The sequence below is a fragment of the Ursus maritimus genome, unplaced genomic scaffold, assembly GCF_017311325.1.
Source record: "Ursus maritimus isolate PB19 unplaced genomic scaffold, ASM1731132v1 scaffold_17, whole genome shotgun sequence".
In the NCBI taxonomy this organism is placed as follows: domain Eukaryota; kingdom Metazoa; phylum Chordata; class Mammalia; order Carnivora; family Ursidae; genus Ursus; species Ursus maritimus.
In genome coordinates, this window is record NW_024424119.1 from 15,841,208 (window position 1) to 15,862,257 (window position 21,050).

The following is a 21,050-nucleotide window of genomic DNA, read 5'->3' on the forward strand; positions in this document are numbered from 1 at the left end:
AGAGATATTGTCCTAGGAGACCTTGGGTTTTAACAATATGAGTAAAGGGACAGCACAGCCCTAGGGAAATAAAGGATGCCCAGGTCCTAGAGGTATCAGAAGGTGATGGAGAGGTGAGAAAACCAATCACAGAGTTTTCACCATTTTTGCCTCGAGCAGCTCCAGGTGCAGCTGGTATATTCTTAGCTTATGGTTTTTATAGGCCTTGTTGGTAGGAAATCAGAGTATGTAAACCCTGGCACATTTCTGCACAGGAATCCAAGAAAATTCTAATACTGTCCCACTACCAGATAGAGTTTTTAATTCAGAGAGTTTTTAGAGAGCATGCCATTGATAGATCCTCTCCCAGGATCTAAGACTGCAAATTGCATAGGTGACCTAAGATTGAGAAAATACTCATTCTCTGGGAACATTTTTAGCCCAACCCTGGGGTTTAGAAAGGACTCTTACAGTCTAGATGTAATTCCAACATCATGTATTGGCAAGCTATTGGTAGATCTAGGTGTTAAAATATTGATCAAGGAGTTGGTATACCCCAGATTCCAGTTTTAAAACTATGAATCTTTGTTTCTATATATAAAATGAAATGATATTATTTACTTTTCTTCCTTTATGAGGTTATTGTGAAGCCAAAATAAGATTACACATATGAAAACTGGAAAATTTTTTATTGTTGTGGCATACGAATTGAGAGGAAAATAACTATTTTTTTAATGTATAGAACTTTCCAGCAAATTATCCAAAAGTCTTTCAGGAACATATTTCCTTTTTCTTATTAAGTAAACTTTTTCCCCCCTTTTTCAATATGATTCCACCAAAGTTTCAAAATCAGGTTGTAAAATAACAACTCTATGTTAAAACTTCAAAAGTGAAATTGTCTGAAACTTGCAGGACTGTTATGGAACATGAAAATGAAAATCTGTAAAAACAAAACAAAACAAAACTAAACTAAAACTAAAACCTTCCATTCTCTTTGTTTATGAAAATAATGTTTTATCTAAGTCTACCCTTAGAAAATTGGTTTCTACAACATGGCTCTTTCAAATCTTAGAGGAGGGAGCTCTTTCAGAATTTTTCATTGAACCAACAGAGAAGGGCTTTCTCACAGCTGGAAGCTTAAACAGCTGGTGACTCTGGATACTCTTCTATTCCCCTGGGTAAGAGTTCAAGGACCCTCACTGTGCCATCAGGACAGCCAGCAATGTATGTGGTCAGGAACACGTTCCAATACAAGCCAAATCCAAAGCCCCCCTCCACCCACCCCCTAGGACAAGGGAACAGATAACTCAGAGCCCCAGGTCACCTGAATGGGAAGATACTCTTTCTGTTGAGGAAAATCAACCTCCATAAGAATCTGCTTTCTGACCCATGATCAGATCACAAGGCTTGTATGACCATAAGGATTCTTTGAAGGATTTCTGATGTCAGTCTCAGGATTTGGTATTTGGAACTTATCAATATCCTCCCCCCTTTTTTTTACATTACATAGGAAATTTCTCTTTCTTTTCGGATGCATTTCTGAGTCTTTCTTAGTAGAAAGCTACATAGCTAACTTCATTTTTAACTTACAGGAAGAACAAGCAAAAAGAATATTTCAGCATCGCTGTCACTGCAGTACTATGGTATGTACTAGAGGACTCCTCGCAGAATGGCTCAAACTGTCTCCCCTCTCCTTCCCTGTGGCCTCTGGCATTTGATGCTCAACTAACTCTTGAGTTGGGCCACTGGCTACATATCAGTGTTAGAATGAAAACATTCCCCCTACTTTACACCTCCTGCTAGTTCAATAAGGGGATGTTTAAATAACTGAACTGGCTTCAATGAACTGTACTTGCCATTTTTTTCTGCTTCTTAGCTAGATAAAATGGAGATAATTATGAAGTGGATGAGCAGGTTTAATGAAACCCAGTTTCTTTTGGTATACTCCTGAAGCAGCAATCATCATCTGTTTGGCTTTTGAAGAGCAACAATTATAATCACTTAAACCCCCAAGGGGAACAAAAATAGAATTTACATTAGCATATAAAATATACAGCTGGATTGGGCAAGCCTATAAAATTCTGGGGAAATCATTCTAATCTGAATGCTATTCAAACTCACAAGTAAAATGAGTTCAAGAGTATTTTACATGCTTCCTTCCTATAAAATAATACATAAAACAATGTTGAGAGGATTTTCCTAAAAATGAACACAAGGAAATAAAAAATTGTTGCCAAGAGAGAATCCCAGCGAGAATGGGATAAACTGCATTGTCAAGATATCAGAAAGCAAAACGCATAATGATATTCACATGAAGTACTAATCACTCTGAAGTGAAGATTTTTCATGCAATTGGGAGTTTAAGAAAGAAAAATAGGGTGGTTTCAGTCTGATCAATGATGAAACTTAATCCTAAGTAAAGAAAATTTCAGATTAATAGTACTTCCCTCCTCTGTTGTAAATGTGAAAGCAACACAAAGGAAAGTGAAATCACTTAAGTTGATGCCCTATTGTTACAAAGCAGAACTCTTTTTTTTCTATTTTAAAACATTTTCATATCATTTCCTCTCAAATAACCTCTTTCTTACACCTCCTTTTCTAATTCTAGCCCAGATCACAGGCAGTCTCCCTCACCATTTATGTTATTTAATTACTTTTGCTTTTGTGTGCCTTTCACGGTTTGCAATATACTTCTTTTTTTTTTTTTTCCTTTGGTAGAGCATAGAAGAATAAAAATGGAGCCTGTGCTTTATCCATTATGCTACTAGCAACAAAACACTAACATAACCAATATATTAAAGGCTTGCCTGGCTGTGCACATTTGTCAAAGGCAGTGTATCTGAGAAATTACACTAATGAATCTTAAAAAATTCAGCATCCTACACAGAAAACTTGCTCTCCCTCATCTTAAGTACAAATCAAAATGTAAAAACTCAAAAAATATATACTGCATCTTTCTTTATATTATTTGGAGGTCCAGTATTACATTTTTTTAATGGGAAAAAAAAAGTCAGTGTGCAAACTTCACCTCCACTGAGAAGCACTTCTTGAATACCCTCCCTAAAGCCAACTGCGGGCAAATTGACAATAGTTTCCTCCACGCTCCTAAATGCACTTTGTACATAGCTCAGATAGCAATGATCTCACTCCATTATAACCATTTGTTGACATGTCTGTCTCCTACACTGACTGCGTACTGCTTGATAGCAAAGCCATCTCTCCCAGTGCGGTGTTCCCCGGTTCCAGCACTGTCCCTAAAACCTAGTAAGCATGTGATAATGTTTGTTGAGTAATATATACCATTAATTTGTATTCTAAGACACACCAAAATGTTATGGTGTCTATGATAAGAACTAAGCATATTACATACTATCTCTGCCATAACACCGAATTTAATGGTGATAAATTAAGCACTGAGAAATTAGAAATTCAGAAGTCTAGATTTCTTTTTTTTAATTTTTTTTAAATTTTATATTATGTTTTGTTAGTCACCATACAGTACATCATTAGTTTTTGATGTAGCGTTCCATGATTCATTATTTGCATATAACACCCAGTGTTCCATGCAATACGTGCCCTCCTTATTACCCATCACGGGCCTATCCCAATCTCTCACCCTCCTCCCCTCTGAAGCCCTCAGTTTGTTTCTCAGAGTCCATAGTCTCTTGTGGTTCATTTCCCCTTCTGTTTACCTCCCCTTCATTCTTCCCTTCCTTCTCCTACCGATCTCCCTGCTATTTCTTATGTTCCATAAATGAGTGAAACCACATGATAATTGTCTTTCTCTGCTTGTAGAAGTCTAGATTTCTATAGCAATCTTCACTCTCATTATCCTTAACAAAGGATAGTGGTAATTTTTTAGATTTTATTAAATATTTATAATGTGTCCTGTGGTTAATTATTTTTATTGGAAACATTCAAAAAGCTGAGTTCTTAGTTCTTAACGGTAATGACCTCAGATTTCATTAACTGCACATTTCTATTAAAGAAAAAATCCATTAAAATACTGTCTTTTCAACCTCTGTCAATGTCTGTCAGGTGTGGTGGTATCTAGCTTGTATTATTTTGCCCTTTCCTGTAAACCCTTCATGCTCTGAGAAGCTTTGAAAATCCTTAACATACAACTTTACTTTGAACACAAAATGTAATAATTCCATGTTTAAAAGAATTTAAAGGGATTATTGAGGTGCAAAGCTTGAAGGATTCCAGAACCTATGCAGGAACTATCTTAAGGTCCTTCCATTCTTTTCCTAATTTAAACATAGCCCACATCTCCTAATTTTTCAAGAGAAATTAACATTTTGCATGAAGTTATGGGAAAACAATAGTGGAGATATAGAATAGGCTCCACAGGCCTATCCTAAAATTCTCTTAGATTTTTAGTTAATAATAAATATAGTTAATATACTTTTCATTAGGTAAAATTCAGTTTTGTGGCATTAATTATCCCATAAATTTAAAACTGAAAAACTGCTTTAATACGTTTTCTCTTTCGCTTCAAACTAACAAAGCCATAACTTTTTGTATATGTATATTTACAGTTATTTATGATTTATATATAGGCCTGTGCACTTTGATGAATTTGAAATGAAAGAAAATCATCTTGATACAGTTCTATGATTTTAGTACATAGTAATGTAATGGAAAATTTCAAATCAAGGATAAAACAAAATTATACAAATATCTTATTAACTATGATAAAAACTGAGACTGAATTTTATTTAAAATGAGGCGAGTAACTAGAATTAGTTTTTAGAGGGTGAAAATCCAAGGGTCTGTCAAGGTGTGGTTTCCAAGGTCAAAGTGAAGTCAAGCTGAGTTATATGTGACCAATAGCTAGCATATTGCCGGGTTGAAACACAAACCCCACAGTTCTCTGATAGTAACATGGTTCTTAAAAATCGAAAGTTTTCAGACTTTTAAAGAAGCTACTGGCAGTCTCATAGTAATTGGGGTTTAAACCTGATAGATCTATGGGGTGCCTGGTTAGTTCGGTCAGTAGGGTGTGTTACTCTTGATCTCAGAGTTGTGAGTTTGAGTCCCATGATGGGTGCAGAGATTACTTAAAAATAAAATCTTTAAAGAAAGTAAAAATAAATATGATAGATAGATCTGGATGATTTCACTTTATAAAAAGCTGACACTTACAAAACAAATCAATTTCTAAAAAGTTCTTCACTTGACAAGAACATAAATTCAAAATCTCTTTTAACATGTGAGCTCTGTGCATTTTTAAAAAGTAACCCAATTTTAAAAAAATGTTTACACAAAACAACTCAGGAGACCATTTTTGCGTCTCAGAATAACAGAGTTATTCTGAGTGCTTTCATTTCTTCTCAGGTGAAAATAAAAAATTGAGCAGTTTTCTGTTGAATGGAAATGATGTCCTTAAACAATATTTCATCGGTACTTAAGGGAACTTGAATGGATTATCTCCATAGAATCTTAACATCTCCATTTTTCCAGATTCAAGTTAATAAATAAACAAACCAGAGCAGATGCAATATCTATGTCCCAATCTCTCAGGTTCAAGGATTTCATAAATAAAAAAAAAAAAAGAGCACAATTAGAGCTTTTTAAAGGGAAGGAATCTTTTTCTAATATTTGAGAGTCTATCATCTTTCATATTTAAAAAGGAATCAAATAATGGGATCTCATTTGAAAATTCTATTTTCTATATCACTTTCTATAACTAAATGAGGGCAATTTAAAAATTCACAAAATAATTACAGTGGAAGTTAATTGATTATAGGTATATCACAGTAAACTAACTTAAAAAAATACATAGTATGGTAAAAAATCATTAAATGATTTGCCACCTATCAAACCATGTAACATTTCACTACTTAGGCAAATATTATTATAATCAAAATTTTACAGTCTTTAAAATGAAAAATTAAATAGCATTTTAAGTTGGTAAAATTAAAAAAAATCACTCCGCTTATTTGATCGTAAGTCCCCTTTTAAGGAAAACTAGGTTTGCAGTTAGGTTTTCCTTTTAGTAAGTAGGCATTTTTGGTACTTATTTGAAAATACTTTTGTCATTATATTGATTTAAGCTTCCTCTCCTTTTGTTTGTCTTTGGGGTGGGATGGAGAATACAATAAATTCTCCATAATTATTGTCCCAAGAGAGAAACAACCAGCCAAATTAGCCTAATGTATCTAAACCCAATGTGGGAGTTATAATTAGGAATATTTTCACTAAGCTTTATTTGTTCAAAAATGTTTTATCAAAGAAAGTGCCAAGATTAAGGGTAATCATTCCTATCTTGGGAATTTGTGGAGATCATGTGGGTTTTACGTGGAGGGTCTCTTTAAATTTAGAAAATTATCTCGCATTTTCTATTATTTGATTTTCATTTTGTTTGATTTTAGATCAAGTTTCAATAGATCTGATTCAAATGCTCATCAAGCTACTGACCTTACTATAGTTAGTTGCTAGGCATAATAAAACCTACCTGTTAGAGTGTTTTGAAGATTAACTGAGATAATATATGTAAAGCACTCACATATGAGTGGACTCATGCCTGGATCATGGCGGGTAGACAACAAATGTTAACTATTAAAGTTAACTTCTGGGCACCTGGGTGGCTCAGTTTTAACTAAGTGTCTGCCTTCAGCTCAGGTCATGATCCCAGGGTGCTAAGATCGAATCCTGCATCGGGCTCCCTGCTCAGTGGGGAGTCTGCTTCTCCCTCTCTCTCTGCCCCTCCCCCCCACTCATGCTCTTTCTCACTCTCTCAAATAAATAAATAAAATCTTTAAAAAAATAAAAAATAAAAAAAAGTTAACTTTTTAGCTGTTTTAGATTGCATACTTGATAGAAAATATATATTAAGTTTAATACTAATTAAAAGTAAGAAATGAAGGTTATTTTTGAATTGTTAAAATCATAATATCACTTCAGCCATTTCTCTTTTGCTTGTTTGCTTGCAAGCACATTTCCTGTCCTAGATATGGTACGAGGGGTAAAGTGTTCAATGTAACATTAGATGACCCTGGCTGCCACCTACCTGCACTGCCTACATCTAGCTCATCTATTTTGCTCCTTTATGTATGATACTAACATAAAGTGAGGCAATGTTATGGGAAGTGATGAATATTTCTGAGAATACTGCTTAGTTGAAAACACTTACAATTGTGTTCTTATGAACATTATAAGCTTTCTGTTTTTGTAAAATTTATTCGAATGGACTGACATTTAGGGGAAATATCAGAACATGGCCACTATATTTCTAATGTGCTCATGACATATAATTAGAACATGGAGGAAAGAAATGATTATAGTATCACAATCTGATATAAAGAAATTTCCATATTGAGAAAAGTAAGTAAATCTAAAATTGCCACAGATTGTGTATTAGTGAGGGAAAGTGCCAGGAATACATGGCATTAAATAATCTAAGTATGTTTATAAGATATTAAACTACATGCACTATTATTATCACTTAGACAACTTTCAATTATCCAACTTATTTTAAGTAATAATTTTTATGAATGTCTTCAAATGAAACAGTATTTTCAATGTGTAGATAGAAAGTTATAGTAAAGTTGAGAGCTTAGTTGGATTATGAGTATTATAAAATAATTCCGATTAAACATTTTTCCCCAAATATCCTAGTAATCTAACTTTGCATAAATACAGGCCATAAATTTACTTGCAAATATCTGTACAACAGTAATAGTGAATTCTTACTTTGTTTATATTCCTTATGTAAATACAGTTTAAGATGTTCATTAAAAAAAAAAAAAAACAACAACCCAGGCAGTACCAATAGAGATGAAGATTAATTACAAAATTAAATAGGTATGACAGTTGAGTAGAATGCTCCAAAATAAATTACAGAGTTAAAAATATTGTTGGTTGACTATCTATAGCCTAAGAATATCAGTACAAAAGAAAAGCAAACTTCCCAATCGAAACTCTTGCTACTACAAATATATATAATACTACATTCTAATTTAAACTCCTCTTTTTTTTTTCAAAGTTTCACTGAGTTGATTCTAGTTGTACCAACAGCTGAGTAGTTTAGTTAGCCATTAGGTGTTTAAACTCTCATACAGAAAACTGTTTTAAAGAAGGTCATTGCAAACAGCAAGACTAAAAGCAACCGTGGTGATTTGGGAAGCCAACTGCATAAGGTGTCACTTTCCTTTGATAGTTACTGGTAAATTACATCAACTTCATGAAGAAGAGATCAAAAATAAGTCAGTTGTTAAGTTATTAAACTATTATCCCAATAAAATTCATGAATTTTGTTGCAAAGTAATCAGTTTAAAAAGTTATTTTGTGTTTTTTATGATCAGAGGAAGTTTACAGCTTAAAAATATTTTAGAATAGGTCTTGAAAAATGTAAGCATATGCAATTATATCTGCACACATAATTATCAAAAATAATTATAATTAAGAATGGTTTCAACAAAACATGAATATAATTCCTCTCGGGGGGGCATTTTTGTTTCTATTCCATCCTTCAGATGAGAAAACTTGGATGGCCTTGCCTCACCAGAGACTGTGCAGGTCCATTCCAAAATAGGGCATCCCAGTCATCTCCATGACAACACCCCTTGACAAATTAAAGGGCAACCAGATTCACAAACAGAAAAAGTTAAGAGTACTGAGTACTGTTAATGTTTTTATGTTCTAAGTCAGAGCTGGCCAAACAATTTAGAGTTTTCCAGAGGAAAGGTTGAACCTTTTACCAAACTTGAAATGGTTAAGTATACCACAAATACTGAGTTAGATAGTTATTCTCAGAAAGTGAATGAGATTAAGGGGCAAAACTCAGAAATCCTTCTCTGGAACACACCTCTCATTTTAAAACAAGAAAAGGGATTAGGACGGGGAGTTTGGGGAGGAACCCTTAAATCAATCTGTACTCTTTAGTTTAAAAGGAGAGAGGGCAAGGAGAAGAGAATGTAGAAGTGGGAAGTGGGGTGGCAAGCAATTCCTTTCTCCAGCCTCAAACCTCTTTTTAAGACTACAGCTTTCTAAATGTATTATTTTATCATCCATAAGTGTTTAGATTTTGTCTAAGAATGATGGCTTCTAATGTCGCTACCTGAGAAGTATGAGGATGAAAGGAGGAGGTCTATCAGTACAGGTGAGGACAGAGAGATAGTTGTAGTGACTGAGGATGACCCCATTGTTCTTTTTCTCTTTAAGGATTTGGATCAGGAATGATCGGGCTACTGTGCTGAGTTCAGGAAGTCAGAGCTGCACGGTTCTTTAGAAACCGGACAATAACCTTGTTCCCTTCGCCTCCCTCCCCTGCACCTCGACCCTGCAGACTGCCAACTCTCACCCACTTTAAATGCATCAAGCCCATTACATCCCAAGAGTATCAACCAGATAAATGCGGAACATGTCTCCTGACCATTGTTAAAAGAAAAACAAAATTACAACTACTGTTTTTTGTTTGTTTCACCGCCCCCTCTTCCCAGCCCCCAGCCCTTTGTGTGTGATGATTCCCCTTCAAACCACCCACAGACCGAGCATACGAGCAGAAATGCTAATTTTTGGCTTAAAAGTTCACTTACCACGGCAACCTCATATTGCTTTGTCATGCTTTTTGCACTTAATTTTTCAAAACTGCTTGTGCAGGGCGCAGAACTGGGAAGGCAGGACTAAAGTATCTCTAGTAATCACAACAAAAAGGAGAGAACATTCACCAATCAGAATTACATTTAAATGCACAAACCTCAGAGCAAGACGCACGGTTCACACCACAGGAGGGAGAGGGTGGGGGTGGAAAAAGCCAAGCTAACAAAACAAAAGGTAAAGGGGAAGTTGAGTGGTTGCAGGGCAAATTGATCCAAACCGTCTTCGGACTGAGGACTGGCTTAAAACCACCACCACCATCACCCCCCGCTCCCAGCACCCCAGCGATTACCCGAGTGACTGCACTTGCCTCCAGCCAGCTCAACTTCAGGAGAGGAATGCCCCATCTAAGTTCACTAGCCCTGTCACAGTCTTCCACTGCCTGATGGGTTCGTTCAGGAAAACACTTCCAGAGGCATCCATCCACTTGAGGTCTGGGTTTGGCTGCGGCTGCGGGGCTGCTGCGAGCAGCTGCTAGGATCGTTGCCGTCGCGTTCCTGCCTCATTCGCGCTGCACAATAGTCCCGGCTGGGTGCACCTCATTAAGCCAGCCCGAGAGCCCCAGGAGCAGGGCAAGCCGTATGACAGCGCTGCCCCTTTGTAAAGACTGTGTGATGGATGCAACCGAAGGGTGGGGTCTGGGTGGGTCAACACTGTTAATGACAGTATGTATCATTCTGTCTGTCCTCCAGGAGGGAAGCCCCCTGCCCTCCCCCTAGGTCGGTTTCTCTCTCTCTCTCTCTCTCTCTCTCTCTCTCTCTCTCACACACACACACACACACACACACACACACACTCCTTCCTCTTTCCCCGCCTCCTTATGGCATTTTCTGCAGTCAGCGTTCAAAAAAAGTATGAAAACCATCGGCTCATTTCTGTTTCAGTAGATTATGGACAGCGATTTTATCCAAACAAGGAAACAGAAAATCCTAAAATCGAAAATACGGGCGCAGGAAGGGCAAGAAGAGCTAGCGGGGTGGGTGCGGGAGAGAGCGGGATATTAACTGGCGGATAGTTTGCAACTGTGAGTCAACTCTCACCACCAACTCCGCCCGGCTCCGGGAGGCGCGGGACAGCGCTACCGCGCGCACCGCGTTGCTCTCAAGGCCAGGGACTGTCGAGGGGCGGGCAGCAGGGCGAGGAGAGGAAAATAAAACCAACCCGAAGACCCCGGCGTGGGAAGGAGACTGCATGAGGGGTCTTACACTCTGACCTCGCAAGCCTTGAGGGGAGGGAATCCGGCCCCCAGACCTAAAGCCTACTGGCTGGGGAGGGGCTGCCCCGGTGCTGGAATGAGTTTCGGGGTCCGGCACGGCGGGTCAGACAAGGGGTTCTGTGCCGGGCTAGTGGGTATTCCTAGGGCCAACGCCCCCCTTCCGCTTCCGTTCCGGGCCCCTCCTGTGCGGGGGAGCACCGCCCCTGCAGGTACGCAGCAAAGTCATCTCCCGGACGCTACCCCCGACCTCTTCCTCTCTCCCGCCTCCAGACCTGACACCCCCTTCCCGCCTCACTCCTTTCTCTCTCTGGCCCCCGCTGCCCCCGGAAGGCAGAAAGCACTAAAAACGCCTCTCCTTTTGCCCACTTTGTGGAGTCTTGAATTTTTGCTTTCTTGACTCCCTCTTGTCCTGTTGAAAACATCCAGGATACTTTTTTTCTTTCAATTTTGTTAATGGTCAAAAGAATCCAGTTCAGAAGCACTGATTTTTTCAAGTATAGGGAAGTCTTACAGGGCTTTAATTTTCCTACGTGGACAAGTAGACGATTTCTTTTGCTCAACTTTCTATTTCCAACAAATTGGGACGCTGTATACTCTTGATATGGCTACAAAGCACCTATTCCAAACAACCCGAGCGATTTCTTCAGAACCGCGTGGATATTTATTTATGTCGGTTAGAGTTTATGGAGCACCACGTCTCTGACACTACGTAATCGACTCTTTTCATCATTGATGCCTTATAGCAGCGAGAAGAAAGCAATAAGGAGAGAGAAAACAGGAAATTTTTGCTTAATGAAACATCTCTTCCTTTTTATGTCAGCTATTTATTAATCACTTAAAATTTGTGTATATAGGTTATGCAGCCTGTTCTAGGCTGTGGGAGTTCCCTAAGAAAGATGTTTATGACCCTCCTCAAAAACCTTCTGATATCTGGAGAAGGTAAAAGAACCATACTCTCTTAATTGCTTCTTTTAGTAGATGGGAAGGAAAGATCTTGTCAGAAGACTTTCAGCATGGAAAAGAAGGGCGTGGTGTTGATTTTGCGGGGTTCTCTCAGGTTTATAAATCTTCAATGTCACAGAAAACTTCCTCTTTTTTTAACCAATTACTTTTCACAACTTTTTACAATTCTATGATTTGAAGGTAGTACCAGACTTATGTTCACGTATCTTCCATAATTAAGTAAAGGGGTAAGGTGGGGTAGGAAGACCAGTTAGAATTAGTGAAAAATATAAATAAATTGATGTATTAATTAATATATTGACTGACAGTAATACTGATTTAATAAAGCATGCTTAGAAGAAATCCCTAGAGATAAACCTTAATGAGGAAGAATAAGAATTATATATAATTAACAAAATAATTGTTTCTACATAAACACCTTTGTAAGAGCATGAAAACTTAAAAGAGTTGTACTTACATTGTTTTACTAATAATTTGTGTAATGTAATTAGCTAAAAAATAGTGAGTGGAGACAGCAAATAGCTTTTGTAGTAGGTTATTAATTTTAAGTATAATAATAAACAATTAAAGTTTATGTTGTTATTGAAGCTCTCCATGCCTCAAGACCTAGATGGGCAAGATACTAAATACTTGCCTCTGAACATATTATCCTGGTTGAAAACTATGACCTTTTTTTTTAAAGAATAACTCATTAGCTGGCCAGGTAAGTTCCTCCTCTGCCTTCATGAACTTTTCAACAGTTTTGAAGGCATTCTGGAAAATATACACTTTACTAAAATCACATTTCTCTGATCACCCTTTCTGTTTCTCCAACCTGGAACTACATCATTAGGAGAGGACTAACGGAAGGGATGGGAACACTAACTAATGGAATCAAGGTGTTTTCCCTGACACTTTGAAAAGCAGACCAAAAAATGAACGATAATTTGGACTTTGGGTCTTTTACTAAATGAGACTTTCAAGATGGGATAAAAACAGCTCCAGTAAGTGTATAGATTAAACGTATTAACCCTGTGAAACGTAAGATTGCACCTGAGAGAAGTTAGCACAGTTGGAGATTATTAAGACACATCAACTCACTCAGCATTAACGAGAACTTGAGCCTCGTGTGTGAAACACAGTTGTACCAAATTGGCAAGAGTCATATGCCTAAATGTAGACTGAAAGTTCTCTAGGAGGGAAGAGTATATCAAGTCCAAAGAAAAACTGTAGATGTTTTTTTTAAATCTACCATCCTGTAAAATGTTTATCTTACCAAAATTTCCTAGCACATTCCACAATTACCTATATGATAATATTAGTACATTCTGAAAAGAGTGTTTAATACCTGACAAAGGTAATATGTTCTATTTTCTATTTTTATTAATACAATTATAGGCTTGATTTATTTCAGGCCATGCTCTATGTGGCAGGAGAAAATAGAGGACAAAACAGTTTCTTTGGCATACATCAAGGAATACATTATAATCAATAAAAGCAAACCAAGTCTGGAAAATATATAAGCTAGGTATTAAATAAGCAATTCACCATCGGTTAATCTCTCACCAGTGGGTGAATGTTGAGAGCATGCTAAAGGCTTCAGTGACTAATGGAATACAGTGCTTAATCCTAAATGACCTTGACTTTCTCCTTTTAGGAACTTCTCAACAAGTTTTGTGACAGGTAAATACAAGATCACTGTGTAAGAATCCAGTATGGATTCTAAAGATTCTCCTTCATGATACCTTTTAAGAGGAGGTTCAGTCTTTGGGAAAGCATTGTTTTTGTGCTCTTATGAAGTTTTTGCCCATATTAGAGAGCAGGATTTCTGGAGTCATATTGAAATTGGTTCCAGTGCTTATAAACTGGATAATGGGCAATTCTCTTAACCACTCTAGGGCACACTTCCCTCTCCAGTAAAATTAAAAGAACAAGGACCAACTCCTACTGTTGTGATGATTTAATGATACGAAGTGTGAAAACACACTGCCTAGTAAACTGTAAGCCCTACTGAAACAGGTAATGTAATTGGGTTCACTCAACACAAATTCTCAACCTCCTCCCCCCTTGTCTTTAATTTAGAGCCTGGAAATTTGAATATTTGATTTCCCAATTTTCCTTGCAACTATTAGTGGCTGTTTGACACAGTTCTGGCAAATTTAATATAAATACCTATTTGCTGAAGTGTTGCCTGGACAAACTTTTGCTTTCTTGATGACAGAGGAAGAGACATATCTGCCATGACCTTTTGCCCATTTACCCTACTGCCTTCTTCTTACCTGGATATTGTATGCTGTCTGCAGGTAAAGCAACCACCTTGCAAGTATGAATAAGTTGAAGGCCAATTCCTGAAACATGGTGAAGAAAGATGGGAAAACCCCGGTTCCTGATGACATGCTTGCTCTGTTCAATTAGTCCTATACTGACTACTTTTGGACTTCTTGTTTTATATGGGAAAAAAGCTCTATTTAAGCGGTATGTCACTGAATATTCTGTATCTTCAGGGTTTCCCAGCTGATATATTGGCTACTGTTGTGTATTCCTGCTTATAAATGCAATCTACCTTGATTACTATGACTGCATGACAGTTATTTTGAATTCCAGGTAAAAGATTTCTGAGACACCACCTGTAACCAGGTCACTGGTACTGGATGGGACAATCTGTTCAAATTATTGAACAAGGAGTAGGTTGTAAGAATCATTTATTTGAGGAAGTCCCACACTAATAGTCTTTTTCTGAGGAAGCTGCATAATTGTGCTATAATAGGTTGAACTTAAAGTTTATCTAGTCCAAACATCTTTACTCTTTTCTTTTATGATTTTTTTTTTTTTTTTGCTGTTGTTTTCAAACAAACATATAGGCATAGTCACCTTGGAATATATCGATATTGAAATATTTAGAATATTCACCTTGGAATACAAAAACACTTATTTGTAATGGATGATCTTAGTTTGCTGCCATAGACAAAAAAATTTAAATGCCTTTTTTTAGGAATTATGTTCAGAATCTGAATCACAGTTTTAGGGAATGATAGCAATGTCGACAATTTTTTTCTCTAAAGATTGGATTTGATTTTGGAAAATATCCAAAAAGTTGTTCACAATCAAATCTGGTATAGTAAGTATGCAATCACTTACAAATTGGATAATACATATTTTTGTTGTTATTGCTAAAAGAACAGGTGTGTACACAAAATAATCAGACCTAAAACGGGCCTAAAAATGGGTCGTAGCAGTGATGACATTGTTTATATAAACATATGTCTCCCCAAGGTGACTGCTCTGGAGATTCACACACTTGGTCACATGTGTTAGCTAAATTTGTCAATCTCATTGCTATGTTCAGTTGCAGTTTCTTTGAATAAACCAGATGTTTCCTTTTCACCTTTCCCCTTCCATTCTGTCATAAATTTCTTATTCTGAAACAGGCTCACTGTTCAATTGATTCAAAGCATTTTTTGTAGTACTATCACTTTGCTATAGTTGATTTTTTTTTAAAAGTACAAGCTGCAAGACAAAACAGTGTCACCAATAAGGAGTAAGATTACAAATCCAATAGAATTTCATTTGAACTCCAACCTTACTACTTACTAGTTGTATGATTTGAGTGATTATTTGATCACTTAGGCTTATTTTTTAATCTGTAAAATGAAGATAAAAATAGTACCTGTCTTAGGTGTTGTGAAGATTAAATGGGATAATAAATATGGGTTTTGCATATGATGTTTGCCATACAGAGCGTGATTAACAAACATCACTTAGGATAATACCATGTGAGGTAAATAGTGAAGTCTTCGAAATACTTAAAATGTAAAGAATATCAGGCTGTTTGTGGGAGTTGCTACCAAGAGCCACAAGTCTACTTTTCAATAGATTTGAAGGAATTCTGGAAAATATACATCTTACTAAGTTCACTTTTCTCTGATCTCCCTTTCTCCTCCCCCAACCCAGAACTACATCTATTAGGAGAGGAAAAATGTAAGGAATGGGAATGCTAGCTAATGGAATAAAGGTGTTTTCCATGATACTTTGAAAAACAAAAGAGATGAACAATGAATTTATTTTTAGTGACTTATGAGTTAATCATGGATAGTTAACATGGAATAATCTGGATACTTATTATTTTGTTTGATGCAGTGGAAAGACATTTGATGCAGTAGAAACAAAGAAGTCCTAGCTCCCATGCATGATTCTAGAAAAACCTCTTAACCTACCTAGGTCTTATTTTTCTCAGTGTCATATAGCTAATGCCTGTCTTCCCAGGGAAATGTTCTCAAAAATAGGTAAGAATCTGGTAATTACTTCTTTCTCCCTTGTTAATAAAGAATAGAAAACTGGATGCATTTTCTAAGAACCAGGAAGGCACAATTAACTTGGCGTTTACAAGATCTCCAGAGGTATTTCATTACTCAGAGAAATAAGATGACAGTAGAAGGTAGATGACTACTGATTTAGATCATGTGTGTTTATGACATATCAAGCAAGGTTTTTAAACAAAAATTGGTGTCTGGGTTAGTCAACTCCTCTGTGCCTGTCCTTCAACTATTAAATGAGAAAGTGGAATATGAATATACTTCTCAGTTATTCAATTATTTGCTTGTAGTTAATTTTAACAAAATATAAAATACAATTGTCTTATTTAACTAAACAAGACTTTCCCCTCACTGACCTAATTGCATTTGGCATGAAGGAGGACAGACTGTAGAAGGGGTAGAGAGATACAAGGGGAGAAATGAAATAATGAAATAAAATCTTTCAATAGTTTATTTTTTTTTTGAAGATGAATTTATTTCAGAGATAGAGAGCACGTGGATGTGCAGGCCAGCGGGAGAGGGAGAGAGAGAATCCTTAAGCCAATCTCTGCCCAGTGGGGAACCCTGCCCAGGGTCTGACCTGAGGTGTGGGGGCTGATACCAGGACCCTGAGCTTGTGATCTGAGCTGAAACCAAAAGTTGAACCCCAACCAATTGAGCCACCCAGGCGCCCTGGAAATCTTTCAATAGTTTTTGACTGACTATGGCTTATTATGTGTTAGGGTACTGTCTGAAAAAGGAAATTACATTTTTCAGAGAAAAGGGAAAAATCAAAGTCCTCTAAAAGTACTTAGATTTTAAAAATTTCGTATTTTATGGGAAGAGAAATAAATCATGAATAATATGTTATACTATGCAGAAAATAGTTTATTTAAAAATAAAATTAGACATGTTAAATTTTAGGTTTTCTCTAACGTAGAAGACTCCAGTGTAGTCCAATGGTTCTCACAGCGTGATCTGCAGACAGCATCGTTATCACCTGGGAAAACTGTTAGAAATGCAAATTACTGGGCCTCTTCCAAACTTAATGAATCAGAAACTCAGGTGGACCTAGGAGTTTATGTTTTAACAAGCCTTCCATGAGAGTCTGATGCATGCTAAAATTTGGCAACCACAGCTATAGGCTTGAGCAAGGAATATGTCCTTTGTGATGTGGCTTTGCAGTTTCCCCTATCAAGAGGAGTCTCTGTCCCCATCCTTGGAATCTGGGTTAGTTTTGAGAAGTGCTTTGACCAATACAATGTGGCAGAAGTGACAGTGTACTGATTCTGTACCTTGGCCTCAAGAATCCTTGCCCTTTTCCTCTCTCTTGATACCCTGGCATCGCCATGTAAACAGTAGCAAAGTAGCCCTATAAAACATGAGAGATCACATGGCGGGGAGCCCAGGTGTTCCAGCTGAGGCCATCCAGACCAGCCTACAGTCATCAGCAACTAGACACGTGAGAGAGCCTGGCCAAAATCAGGAGAGCTGCCTCCAGGACCCACAGCTGATGCGTGAGTAATGCCAGTCAAGAGTGGAAGAACTGCCCAGCTGAACCATAGACCCATGAACAGTAATAAATCCTTATTGTTTGACGCTGCTGAGTTTCTAGGTCCTTCGTTATGCAGCAGTCTGTGAATTGATACATCCTACCAAATGTGTAGCATACATAATTTTCCAGGCCTTCCTTGAGAACGTTTACAATGATAACATTTTTTTTGAAGATTTTATTTATTTATTCGACAGAGATAAAGACAGCCAGCGAGAGAGGGAACACAAGCAGGGGGAGTGGGAGAGGAAGAAGCAGGCTCATAGCAGAGGAGTGTGATGTGGGGCTTGATCCCACAACACCGGGATCACGCCCTGAGCCGAAGGCAGACGCTTAACCGCTGTGCCACCCAGGCGCCCCATAATGATAACATTTTAATGAGGTTAATGCATCCTGTTATTTGTGAGATGATATTTATAAAGATCATTTTAAAGATTGCTAAGTAATTTATGTATATCGTTGCTAATTCTTACACCAACCCTGTGAAGTGGGTATTGTTATTAATCCCATTTTACAGATGAAGAAGTTGAGACTAATACAGATGGAATAATTCACTCAGTGTCACACAGTAAGTGGTGGAGTTGATATTGGAACTCATGTCTTTTTAGCACCAAAGACGCTCTCTCTCCACTTTGGCACACTGTAGGAACTGGAAGGACTATAAATACCTTCCAGGCCAAACCTCTTATTTTGCAGGTAAAAAAACTAAAGAAGTGCAATCACATGGCTAAAGTTATTCACAATATAAACCTTTCAATCTTTATGATGCCAAATATTCACCCCTGATTGCAAAAATGGAGACACTGAGCAACAACCTCAGAGTTGTTTTGACCTGGGCAGAGGCTCCAGCCCCCAGGTGTATGGGGGTTAACAATAACTATAAAGGTTGAAAAGTTCCACTGTACTGGGTTATGCTGCCTCAATTATTTTTATCTGCTTAAGTTTACTCTCATGCAATGAAATCTAATGAATAAAGGCTTCCGTGAGAATGGGAACCAGAAGTATTATATTTTGAACACAGTAGGTATATAATGGCAAGCTTTGATCCTGCTCATGTAGTTTTATACCATTCCCTGATGGGGGCATTAACTTCAACCCCACATTCCGGTGACACTAACCTCAGGGTAAGGGCAATACATGGATCTCTATGTTTGAAGTGTTTAGACTTGGTCTCAAGGTTTTATTACTTTGATCATAATTTTCTAGTTAAGAAATCTGCTTTGTTCTCCATTTTCTTTGTCAACAGGTATTATTAGATCCTTATACAGTTAACTGGCTGGTATGCCCTTCTCACAGGTCTTGTTCATTACCCGTCCTAGTGCTCGCTACCTGCCTTTCAACTTCCCTGGAACCACCGTCTACCTGCCTGGGTATCTGTTCATGTATTTGCTACAGGATTTACCTGCCAACTGCATTGTGTCCTCTCTACTCCGTCCCTTTACCCCCTTACATTCTTCGCAAGACGTGGATGGAAACCTCTCCTTGGAATGCCTATGCTAGGAAAAGGAACCTCTTGCCTTGTTTCTACATTCAGACACCCGTTTTTTTGTTTGTTTTTTTGTTTTTTTGTTTTTTAAAATGTACTATAGGTTCTGTCACTGCAGCAGTGTCCCAGGTCTTAGAAATGAACTGCAGGAGGAAGAAGGTGAAACATGAGTTACTTGCCTGGTCCTGGAAAGGCAGTGTAGTATAGGCATCCAGAGGACAGTGAATTTTTCATTTTTACAGATTTACTTATTTATTATTCTAGAGAGAGATTGAGAGCAGGCAGGCGGGCAGACAGGGAGAGAGAGGATCTCAAGCAGACTTCCCACTAAGTGGGGAGGCACCTGACGTGGGGCTCAATCTCATGACCCCGAGATCATGAAGTGAGCTGAAACCAAGAGCGAATGCTTAACCGACTGAACCATCCAGGCATCCCTGAATGTATCTTTTTAAAAGCATATCTGGTTCTATAGTTCATCTCCTGTAAGTATTGTTTTTATTTTTATTTATCTTTTTTTTTTTTTTTTTGAGACAGAGAGAGAGAGAGAGGGGGAGCAGGGGGAGGGGCAGAAGGAGAAGCAGACTCCTCGCTGAGCAGGGAGCACGACGTGGGATCCCAGGACCCTGGGATCATGACCTGAGCCCAAGGCAGACACTTAACTGACTGAGTCACCCAGGCGCCCCTGTAAGTAATGTATTTAAGTTGAAAGCATCATGCCTGTGTGTATAAGGAAAACATTTGTAAAACCCAGCCCCCACCAAAGTAATGGAGATCAATTCAACTGAAATGGGTACAGGTATAAACAGAAGGAACAGATCAAACGATGGCTTTGTGAAAGTAGAAGCAATTTTTTGCGTTCTTATTATAATGTAATAATTGCAGTCTCCAACCTTCATCATTTCCTTTGGCGCCAACCCTAGATCCCATCTATGCTGTTGATTTAGCAGCCAAGTCAGTGATTTAAGTGCTAGGACTTATTCTGCATGCTAAATTCTGTTTACAGAATCAAAAGATTTTCAAATGGAAGTGCTTATCTGGAATTTGGAGATGAGATCTATCCAAGTGCACAGAAAATCATAAGTCTGAGAAATAACTAAATTACAACACTGTTTTTATTGAGTTCTATAACAGTTTGTTAAAAAAAGTAAATGTTTCTCTGTTTTTATCTTTCCTGTTCATTTTTAAAAGAAAAATTACTTTATTGATTTTGTAAATAAAACACTTGCTCATTGTAATGAGTTCAAGTCATGCAGAAAATTTAAAAGAGGTTTTTTAAAAAAATCACCCCAAATCCCTTTTTACCATTATTAACATTTAATACTTGCTATTTTTGTAAGTAGAATGAATTAGAATGAAGCTGAAATAAATTAGAATGGATTGCTAAATTTCAAATAAATGTATCCAGTACAGCGCATGTTAATTCTTAAGAGATCCCTCTAAAGTTAAGAAGAGATTATAAAGAAACATTAAAATGTTGAAATGATAGCTTTAAAACTTGCACATTTCAACTGTAGATGGCATCAATTGTTTCCCTGATCTGAAAGATAAAGACATTAGCTTCTTTTCCTTTCTCCCACCTCTTGATCTTGTTATTTATATTATTACTGCCAAGGTTTATATATTTGCACTCTATTCTTAAATGATTTAGATATATTTTAAATTGCTTCAATGCTCACCCAGGACCTTTTCTTCTTTTCCTCTTTATTTTTTAGTCTGCTTGTAAGTAGCTGGATTTTATTATCAAGTAATGTGTGTTTGTCTGTTTTTTTGGGTTTTGTTTTGTTTTTGTTTTGGTGAAGGGTGCATGGGTCTTCTATTCCTCAGACTTCTTTCATGTTTGAAAACATCCCTCTGTTCTACCAACTGTTGTTGTATACCAAGTGGGCGTGTACTTTGTATATTTTGGATGTTTATATTGTTGTTTGATTCTATTTCTTTCCTTAAAAATTCCTTATATATTTTCCAGTGGCTTCTGTTAGT